Raw genomic sequence first — 11,373 nt, 5'->3', positions numbered from 1 at the left:
ATGAGGAAGAATGCAAGTGTTGGTGGGCAGACTGTTTTGAACTACACCCCTAGTGACGGTGGTGCTGCAACTGGATCATTAACGAGTTGGAGATTTGACCAGAAGGAGGTGAGATTAACATTGTGTGAAATGATAATTCTCGATGAGTTGCCTTTTATATTTGTTGAGAGGGAGGGTTTTAGAAGATTCGTGGATCGTATTTGCCCTCAGTTCCAGATTCCTTCAAGACAGACGATCCGTACTAATTGCGTGAAGCTTTTTCTGGATCGCAAGGATGTCATCAAATCCTTCTACCAGAAAAAAAAGCATGGGTAGAGTGTTCATAACCACCAATTGTTGGACATCAGTAAGTAACATAAATTTCATTTGTGTTACTGCACACTGTATCAGCAGAGATTGGATTCTTCATAAGAAGATCATCACCTTTTGCCCCATCCTCAGTCATAAGGGAATCAACATTGGTGAAGCGGTCGTCACATCACTAAAGGAGTGGGGGTTGAAGAATGTGTTGTGTTGTACTACTGACAATGCAACTTCAAATGATGGGGTTCTTAGACGTGTTCGTGCATACCTTGACACATGCGATGGATACAACCACATGCGATGTGTAGCACATATACTTAACTTGGTGGTGAAAGAAGGGCTAGACGAGATATGGATGTTTGTAAGAAGAGTTAGAGAGGCGGTCAAGTGGGTTAAGGCCTCACCAGCAAGAAATAATAAGTTCACTGTGTTACAGTACTAAAAGATAAGATTAAGTGTACAAAGGTCTTATCTTTAGATGTCCCGACTCGGTGGAACTCTACATATCTGATGTTAGAGTCCACCGAACCATATGAGGAGGTTTGGAAGATGTGTGATAATATGTTTCCCACTTATACAGCTGATTTGTTGGGGAAAAAGCATGACAAAGATCCTATTGGACTGTATGAAGCCTCAGATTGGGTTAATGTGCGCAAGATCATTGAATATCTAAAAGAAGTTTTATGAGTTGACGTTTCTAGTATCTGGCACTACATACGCCACATCACACTTGTTTTTGATTGAGATGTGTGATATCTTTGATCCCATATCTTAATTGGAGTTTAGTGATGATCGTGAGATAAGTTCTATGGCAGTTAGAATGAGGATTAAGATTGGCATGTATTGGCTTTAAGGAGAAGGTCTGAACCCAATGATGAACTGAATTCTTTACATTGCTACCGCCTTGGATCCGAGGCAAAAGATGAAGCATGTGGAGAAATGCTTCAAATCAGTTTATGGAGCTGAACGAGGTACCAGTTTGGCTAATGAGGTTACTGCCTCAATGCATGAGACATTTAAGTTCTATATGGGGTTGTATAAGGTGAATTTGCCTCCAACTAGAATACCTAATACCTCCATTGCTACTCCATCTCAAGGGCGTAGAGATTTTCGAGGTTCTCTTACATGTCTAGCCAAGGATAGTGATGAAGAGGCTGAGGAAGTAGATGCAAATGAGCTCGTAGTCTATCTCACTGAGAAGCAATTCAAATTGTCAAAGGATGTGGTTGATAAGTTTGATATTTTGCAGCGGTGGTCGAAGAATAGTCCATGATATCTCGTTCTGTCTGAGATGGATAGGGATATATTGGCTATACCCACCTCTAATGTTGCTTCCGAGTCAGCATTTAGCACAGGAGGTCGTGTTCTCTCCCCGTATAGGAGCTCATTAGCATCCAGTATGGTTGAGGCGTTAATTTGTGCTGAGGATTGGTTGAAGAGTAGCTCAATTAACAAAAAGGATGAAGAAGGTGTGCCTGTCTGTCGAACAGTTGGAAAGGGAATTTCAAATGGGTAAGTACACATTGTAATACTAATACATTTCTTATTCACTAAATCACTATTGTTTCATTGTTTGTTAGACTAACTTAATTTAATTAGCAAGCGAGAGGAAGAGACAAAGACAACACGATTTTTCCAAAATATTTTTTTCTTGTTTTATTTGTCCATAGTGTTAATTAGCAAGCGAGAGGAAGAGACAAAGACAACACGAACGGCTCAAAGTGAGAGTGGAACAATTGCGAAATGATCATCACTATTTGATATTTCTATTTTGCTTATTATTATTATTATTATTATCATTTATTGATATATATATGCATTGATTGTTGAACACTTTAACTTCTAGACTCCATGGTTGATAACTTGAGCTTTCTAGTTTTATGGTTTGAAACTTTGAATGTTGTATCTTTGATGGTTCATGGTTGGTTAACTTGGTTGTCTTTGGTCATTAAATTTGGATATTTTCATTATTTTCACAGGTGGATTATTGATAGAAATAGAAAGGATATTTCGAATTTAAAAAAAAAATATATTGCCTCTTTAATCTTCATGTATAAATTATAACAAAATATTGCCTCTTCATGGTTGATTTCTAATATCTTCGACAAACTTCGTTGCCCATTTTACTAAATTTATAGAAGATGATATTAATTAGAAACTACTTTAATGTTTGTATATTTTATAATTATAATAAAAAAATTAGTATGAACAAAAATAGTAGTTGAGTTGGATACATGATTCATGATTCGTGCATACACTAGTTGAGTTGGATATATACAGACATATAAGAGATCAAAACTTCTCAATTTTCCAAACAAAAAATATTTTTTACTACAATTTTAATTCACAAAAATGCATATTAGATACAGGGCCAATGCTTTAATGATAATTAAGCTTAAAACACAAAAGTCAGCTTTGTTTAACTAATTTTTTTCTCTATTATTTGGGAGTTGGGACAGAATTAATCGAAAAACCTAAAAACAAAAATTGCAAAAACAGGCGGGTATGCGGGTACCCTAATACCTGCGTCGGGTACCTGACGGCAGCGGCGGGACGGGTATCGGGTGGGAGTTTCGCCGAAAAGTCGAGGTCGGGTCCCCGCAATTTTTGGGTAGGCGCCCCGAATAGACACCCCTATGTGTGTGTGTGTGTGTGTGTGTGGTGGGGGGGGTAAGTTCCAGTGAGACTAGTGATATTATTTATGTTACTGTGATATTGGTTAGTCCGGATAAATATCAGTCATAGGATATATTATTTTCCCCCTTGCGGATTCGAACCCAGATAAAAACTTTCTCCCTCCAGATAAATATCAATCATAGGATACATTATTTATGTTACTGTGATATTGGTTAGTCCGAAGTTTTCTTGAGTCTCTTGTTGTCTGCTTTTCCCTTGGTTGAATTGGAATAGTAATTAGTTGGGTGATGGTTAGTCCGAAACTCAATTGTATTGCTAATTCTTTTCTTCCTTTTTGGTTTCAGATGGGTACTTTTTTCCCTCCTTAAATTTTTTCGCATGTGGCTTTCTTTGAGGGGGTTTTAACGAGGCCCGGCCCTTACTCTGCTCTCTCTGTGCTTTCAAAGGTTATCTTTTAGGTTTTTTCTTTTCTTTTTTTATAATCCGCATTTTTCATCGAAAGTTAATAATTTAAAGTAGGACAATTTTAAACACAACCTCCATTATTCTCGTTATAACCCCTTATTTAAAAAGATAATAAAAATAATTATAATTAAACTATCTTATCTAGTGATGTCCACAGATCAAAAATCGTCAATTTCGAGCATAAATTGGTGGTTCACGGTTAACGGGGAAGGTAACCGTAATCAGCCAGCGAAAAGGTACAGAAGGGTCGGTTCTGGGTCAGGGATGGAAACTGCCGGTTGCAAGGGCCGAACCTTCGAGTTTCATATTATTGTTTTATATTTGTATTTTTTTTATGTATTGTGCATATTTTTCTTATGCAATTACATTATTTAATACATTACATGTAAAGAAATTGTTGAAAAAAATTATAAACCAAATAAAATTATAACACATTGTTAGGTCCGGAGGGTCTCGAATAGGTGTATGGAGGGGGGGGGGGGAATACACCTATGGGCTATTTTTCTTTTCTAAAACAGAGGGATCTCAAGATAAAGATCAAAATGAAACTTTACAAGCAAACAAGACACCTGTTAACAGAAAAGAGTTTTGACCAAACAAGGCTGATGACTGATACTGAAATACTCTTCAGTAAGGAGTTATCAGTTAAGTCACTGGAACTTAACTGATGCACGTTAAGGCTTCATTCGAGTTTGCTAAGACAGAGATGTTACAAGTCTCCTAACTATCAGAGGATAGATCAGTCAGACTGATAACATACGCAGCGGAAATAACTTTATTTCGTAATAGCCTCGGTTGAGCACGTTGTTAGTCTTAGGTTTCTCTTTGCAGTTAATCAGAATTCAGTTTATCAAAAGTAAGAACACAAGTAAGAATGTAAAAATGAAAGCTGTAAATAACACAGAGACTTTTACGTGGTTTGGAAAATACTTCCTACATCCATGGTCGGTTGATCAGACCAACAATCTACTCCGCAAGTGCTTAACTGGTGCACTGCAAATCGAACCGTGTGCTTGCCGGGTGCACACAACCGTACCACTGAAGATTCCAGTCTTCAGTACCAACACTTCACTCGCATTGGATTTCTCACTCCTAGCACGACCTTGCACTAGGATCTCACGGAGTCAGAGTACCTTCCTGAACTCCTTTTCACGCAAACACTCGATTCTATCTCGAAGGGTGGTTTGAAATCCTGCCAACTAAACTTCAAAGAACAAGTTCTTTGGAGCTAGTTTGACCTAGGCTTCTGGGTAAACAGAGGTTTACCTAAGGTCTAAGAGAATGTGTGTAATCAGCAGTGACTGATTTTTGGCTTTGGAATTCTCTTCTTCGATTCAAGCTTTGGGGAGATTAAGCTTTTGGCTGAGAAACTATTTTGGCAGAGTTTCGGCTTATGTCGTTGAATCGGTGAAGATTGAAGTGATCCTCGAGCGCTATTTATAGGAGAGGTCTTGAATAGATCCGTTGGCGGAGAACGTCTTCAAGATTTCTTCCGTTGGAGAGCTTTTCGAATTTGGGCTGAGGCTTCAATTTTCGAGGTTCCTTATTTGGTGGGAACGACTATGTTGAAGAGCAGGAGATGTGACGTCTCTGATAAAGTAGCCACCAAATAGGAATGACCTCTGCAGAGAGGGATGATCCTGAGATCTCTGCAATTAATGCGGCTGTACTTTTGGAGTACGTGGCTTCCTTTGAACGTTGGAAGTTCAGTCCGAGGAAGAATGTTTAACTGATGCTTGACTTTAGTATCAGTTCGCTGAATCCACGCGGCACGCATTAAGTAATCAGTTTCGAACTGATTCTTCAACTGATACTTCAGTTGGTATCTTCAGTCTTCAGTCTTCAATCCTTCGTCCTTTAGTCTTCAGTCTTCAGAACTGCTAACTCAACTAGAAACGAACTCTAACACTTGAGTTCAAAAGGTTCTAGTCTATTACAATTAAGTCCTATGGATTTTGGTATCATCAAAACAAGGATTAGGATATTCCACAAAATTCCCAACAATTTCCCCCTTTTTGATGATGCCAAAACCACACAACAGTTCTAGACAAACGACAGACTGAACTCAGAGCACAAGTCCTAAAACAGGGTGAATACTATTCCCCCTTAACAATAGAACCTAATAACTTGTACTAAGAGAAAGAACACAACAGTTCTAACATAGAACGACGAGAAAACATAAGAGCATTAATCAGAGCCTGGACAAAGAGTCATTGTCTTCAGGTTGAGATCAAAAGAAGTTTCTTTTCATTAAAAGTAAGACTGATGAGACATCAGCTTGAATTACATAGTAAGCAAAAAGAAACTCCTTAAGAAAACCAACATACAGTCTCTGTCCATACAAGTTGAAGACTGTTTTCTTGATATTGTTGAGAGCCTCTGAATGGACATTAGTAGGTACCTTCCAGATTTTGCAGATGCTTTCGACTTCTCTTTTGATGGAATCTATGTTCACGCCGTTTCTGGTTCTTGGAGGGCAGACAGTCTTCATCAGCGTATTTGCAGTCGAAATCCTAGCTTTTCTCTGAGCATCCTGCCTTCTCTCAACCATTGCTCTTTCAGGCCAATTGACAAGGAAGTATTTCCAAGCTTCAATTTGAAATTCTCTGCTCCTATCGAGGTTTGCAAAGACAACCCATTTGGTGTAGCTTTCTTTCAGCTTTTCCCACCATTCATTCATTTCGGAAGGCATCCAACGATCTTGTCATTCACATCTATCCAGGTGGGATGCCAAGAGGCCTTCACTGATGTATTGAACTATCCTCTGTTGATCTTGAAGACTCTGTTGAAAGTTTGATTTCTTCGCTCATGGAGAGAGCTCTCTTGGCCTTCGGCTCTGAGGATGAGCTTTCTTCTCTTGATCTCTTCCTGCTGAGAGCTCTTGAGACAGAGGGAGCTTGTGTAGCACCGGAGAAGATGGCTTGTGCCTGGCAAAGTCTTGTGCCAGTTCTTTGGGCAAGGAAGGTTCTAAATACTCTTCCCCCCTTTTTGGCATCATCGTGAGGGAGAGAGCTAACCTTCTTCTGTAGATCTTTGATATCACTCAGCATTGATTGCATGATCGAAGAGTTGGAGGAATCTCGAACATAATTCAGCTCACTCTCAACTTTAGCTAAGCGAATAAGGATCGGTCTAAGTTCTTGCGCGATCATCAGTTGAGCATCAGTAGAAGTCATGAATTCTATCATGAACTCGATGCACGTGATTCTGAGCTTATCTTGAATCTCAAGAAGTTGCTCCTTGGATTTGATTTCGGCTTCCAAGACGGGTTGATGAAGCTCCTTGAGCTCTTTCTTAATTTTCGGTATGTCATCTCGAAGCAGGTCTCTTTGGATGGTGAGACTACTGATTTAAGCTCGATGAGCAGAGCATCGTGATGGATCATGTCATCTTTGGCTTGAGCTTCGACAACAATAAGTTTCTTAAGGAACTTTGCGCCATAGATATCCTGTCGTTCCCTTTCGTGCTTGAGTGTCTCGATTGCAAATTGTTGATCGGAGATAACCTCGAGCAGGGCATCAGTCAGTTTTTTAGTTCCTTCAGGAATCTGGAACTGAGTCTTGACAGGTTTTCTCATTTTCCACTCAATTAAAAAACCATCAGTATCACATCCGAGTCATATCTGATGACACCAGGTCGGCGAGAGATTTTGATGATTTCCTCAGGTTGCTCAGGCGGAGCATCGATGACTTGCTTTGGTTGTTCAATGGGAGCAGGAGGTGCCTGTGCTGGTCCTTGGGAGGTAGAAGCCTCATTAGTGGTTGAGGAAACATTGGCTGTGGCTACAGCATCAGCTGGAGGAGTAGAACAACGAGCTTCTTCTTCAGTAGTCAAGGGAGCATACATCCGCTCTTAACTGATGTTGAGGCCCTCGGTGAAGGAATATTAAACTGAATTAATGCTCCATTGCCCGATGATCGTTTCTTGGAATATTATTAATTTATCATACAACGATTAATCCTAACATGCTCCTATGAATTTAACAACTGCACGTTGGAGTTAGAAAATACCTGAAGAATTCCTAAGAATTCGTCAATCTGTCGCTGAACAGGTCAGTCAGCTTCAAGCCTTCGTTTGAAGCCTCAAACGTCCTCAAATCGTATTTCGCCCAGAAATACGACTTCTTCGTTTTGGAGGAAGTTATGGCTGTTTTATGGAGACTGCCAGAACATGGTTTCCTGCGAAAATCTGACTCCAGCTCTGATCTTCTCGACTGTATCCCGCTCAATTCCCAACGTTGGATGGACAACGAGCTATGGAAATTCCTAAGACAGAAATCACCTCACGCTTTCCTGCGCCTCTCTCTGCTCTCAAAACCCTAATTTTATCAGTCTATTTTCCTGAGAGCTGACAGCTGTATTTTAATAATACAGAAAACTGAGAGGGGGCGCCAGTTACTATGTGAGGGCCGAAAATCTGCCCTACTTGGGCTAGGAGACATTGGGCCAGCCCAGGGACCAGATACAAGGAATAAAGATGGGCCTCAAATAAATTAATTTATCTATGGTCAGCCCAGACCATAATTAATTTATAAATATCAGTTCATTCCACTAGAGAACCGATACTGACTTACCCCTTTATTGCCGGTGATGAGTCGGGGCTTGTATTTAGACTTATTAAATCTCCGTATTTAAAATATCCGACATCCATTAATTAATTAGAGCTCTGACAGCTTAAATTAATTAATCTCTTAATAATTCCTTAAGCAGTACCACTCAAACTTTATTATTACGCCTGAACTTAATCAACCTGCAGGGTTTAGCGTAATAAACCTTATTGAGCTCCTTAAGGGGATGTCATTATCCTATACCGGATACGGGTACTAATACAGATAAACAAATATCATATATTAACCGCTATCACCCAAGATACAGAGTACTCGAGTTAGTATATAACTTTCACCCATAGTAAGTCAAAGTGATATACGAATTAATATATATATCTGAATACTTATTAGTATTAAGATTTATAAGTCACCGAGATCTTGATTCTTCACTTAAGTCAGATAGAAGAATACATCTCAAACTGTGGTCCTATCAATACGTAATGACGTACCAGTATGGACAAGTAGCCAAGACAAACTACTTCCATCTATACTGCAGCCTAAACCAATAACTTGTCCTAGAGTTATTTCGGCTGTGATCATATTATATCTCTTAAGGTTATTCCAATTATATGGTCTTCTGTGATCTACAACACACCATATAATCTACTTATATAGAGATTGTTTAGCCCTATTTTGTGATGATTTTGTGAGTTTTCCTGCTGTGTATTCGAGCTCGTTTCATACCTTTGAGCTCTATTTTTCACGTGCTCGATGACCTTTTGGGTGTGCTACTGTTGTATGCAGGAATCGGGAGTTACCGCGCGTTTTGGCTTCGTTTGGAGCGTTTTCGGAGGCAAGGCTCACGGCCGCCGCCGCCAGGCGGCGGCCGCCGTCCACGGCGCCGCTGCCCCACGGCGCGGGCCGCGCTATTTTGGTGAAGTTCTGCGAAGGGTGCTCACGGCGCCGCCGTCCCTGGCGTTTTCTGGCAGTTACGAAATTCTGTATAAAAACCCGATTTTTAGGGTTTTATTTGACATCTCCAACCCCAGCAGCCTCCTAGACGTTTTTCCCTTGTTTTCCCTTAGTTTAGAATAGTTAGAAACATCTTAAACATCTTTTGATTCGTTAGATTAAAGCTAATGTCGATTTGCATTACGTTGGATTGGATTTCCGGATCGTTCTCGCTGTAAGAACTCTGTTTATGTTTTCTTTAGAATTGAATGGTAGTTTATTTCCTCTGCATAGATTAATGTTGCTTCGATCTCAATTGATGAATTGCTTGTTCGTTTATCTCGCCTAGATAATTAGTGTTTATGATTGTTGATTTACTGTTGCTTTCTAGATCGCTAGTTAGAACCCTAGGTTTACTAGTTTCCTGCGTTCTTAATCTGCTTCCTTTTCATCCCGCCTAGATAGATTTATATGCTTTCCGTTGATTCTGCACTAGATAATTCTACAAGCTTTATTAAATTACGCCTAGATTAAAGAGAGAGTGCCAGACCCAATTACCCGATTAGAGTGTTTAGGTTTTCTTTCCTGTTTCCTGTGAGTAGCACAATCGAAGCCCTGCTAAGCCTTCCTTGAGAGACGACTTGAGTCACCTTACCGCCCTAGGACGACCTCGTATAAATTCGAGTCCATCCGTTAGGTGTTTTTGGATGAGTCAAATTTTGGCGCCGTTGCCGGGGAAGGCTTTAGGCATTTGATTGTGTTGCATTGATTCCGTGTTTATTTTTGTTTCTTTCTTTTGACTCGGTTATTTTCTCCCTCCGGTGCGTTTGATTTGTTTGTTCGTGTTGTGTATGCAAGGACGCAGAAGCTTGAAGAGGAAGCTTGCACCTTACTACGACAATATTCACCGACCTCGTGAGGTCCCTTTAAGCCTGGAGGAGGAGTCTGAGTCCAGTTCGAGAACCCTTGTGGAATCACAGTCTCGAGAGGGAGACCGTGAAGAGAGAATTGCTACCAATCCCATCCTGGAAGCCATTGAGGAGACGCTTACAGAGCACTCTGAAGAAGAAGAAGAAGCTCGGCCTAATCCTGACCAAGAAAACATGGCAGAGCAGAATGTACAGTATATGGGGGATTTTTCCAGGCCTGTTATCGGGAACACTAGCACGTCTGCAATAGTGTTTCCCACGGCGGTCCGGAATTATAATCTGAAGCCCAACGACTCAAACTTGCTGCCGCTCTTTCATGGGATGCCTAGTGAGGACGCCTTGCAGTTCATCCGTGACTTCTGCTCTCAAGTGCAAACCTTCCCACTGTCGGGACTCACCGAGGATCAGTTGAGACTCAAGTGCTTACCTTATGCACTCAAAGACCGAGCTAGGACGTGGTTACTGTCCCTGCCGCCGAACTCCATCACCACATGGGGAGAGGCATGTGAGAAGTTCATGCTCAAGTACTATCCTAGCCACAAGACACAGGAGATTAGGAGCCAGATAATGAACTTCATGCAAGGAGCTGACGAGCCCTTCCACGAGGCTTGGGAGAGATTCCAAGAGCTCCTCCGCCAGTGCCCACAGCACCATTTAGCACCCGTCATGTTGATGCAGTTCTTCTATGACGGATTGATTCAGACGGCACAGTTTATGGTGGACAGTACAGCAGGGGGCAACATTGCCCGGAAGACAGCTGATGAGCTCAAGGAGATTTTCAACACACTTGCAGCAAGTTCTCAACAGAAATCAGTTAGAGGAAGGAGGGTTGAAGCCAATGCAGTAGCTCCCAACAATGAGCTTCAGAAGCAAGTAGCAGAATTGATGAGGCAAGTTCAGCACCTCAAGATGAGCCAGGCAGAAGCCCCACCAGCTCACGCGCCACCAGCAGAAGGATGTGGAATATGTGGCGATTTTGGTCATGGAACCAACGCGTGCCATCGCATGGGAGGATTCACACCTGAAGGGCAAGCAGAAGTCTATGCTGCTCAGGGCTATCCGGGGAGGCCTCAATTTGACCAGAGGCCCAGCTTTAATCAAGGGCAACAAAGCTCCAATTCGGGTTGGAGAGCTCAGCAGCAGAACTACACTCAAGCTTATCAGCAGCAGCAGCCTCAGCAGTATCAACAGTTCCCTATGCAACTAGGGAATTTTCAGCAGCAGCAATACCAGAATGCTCCTCAACAGTTTCAGAAGCAAGCTCAACCGCAGGAACTGTCTCTCGAGGACACCATGCAGTCCTTTATGGAGATGACCAAACAAAACATGGAGTCTCAGAGTGCTACTATCAAGCGCCTCGAGACTACAGTTGGGCAATTAACAGGAGCCTTGACTCAGCTGCAGTAAGAACAGCCAACGGGGAGGTTCCCAAATCAGGACCAACAGCCGCATCAAGCTCATGCCGTGGCGGTGATCGAGGAAAATGCCCCAATAACTGCTGGGAAATGGAGAAGCAGAACCGTGCAAGCAATCAAGGCTACC

At 41.5% G+C, this 11,373-nt stretch overlaps 1 non-coding gene across 1 annotated transcript; it reads right to left on the bottom strand.

Annotated features, from left to right (window-relative positions):
- Positions 1–10,381: 10,381 nt before the first annotated feature.
- On the bottom strand, positions 10,382–10,487 carry LOC131002113 (small nucleolar RNA R71). Its single transcript, XR_009094189.1, has one exon. It is a non-coding gene; the product is annotated as a small nucleolar RNA R71 (small nucleolar RNA).
- Between the last annotated feature and the right edge of the window lie 886 nt (positions 10,488–11,373).

Source organism: Salvia miltiorrhiza, chromosome 8 (assembly GCF_028751815.1).
Source record: "Salvia miltiorrhiza cultivar Shanhuang (shh) chromosome 8, IMPLAD_Smil_shh, whole genome shotgun sequence".
NCBI classification, from domain to species: Eukaryota; Viridiplantae; Streptophyta; class Magnoliopsida; order Lamiales; family Lamiaceae; genus Salvia; species Salvia miltiorrhiza.
The sequence above is the reverse complement of the archived record's forward strand: the minus strand, read 5'-3'. Positions and strand labels throughout refer to the sequence as shown.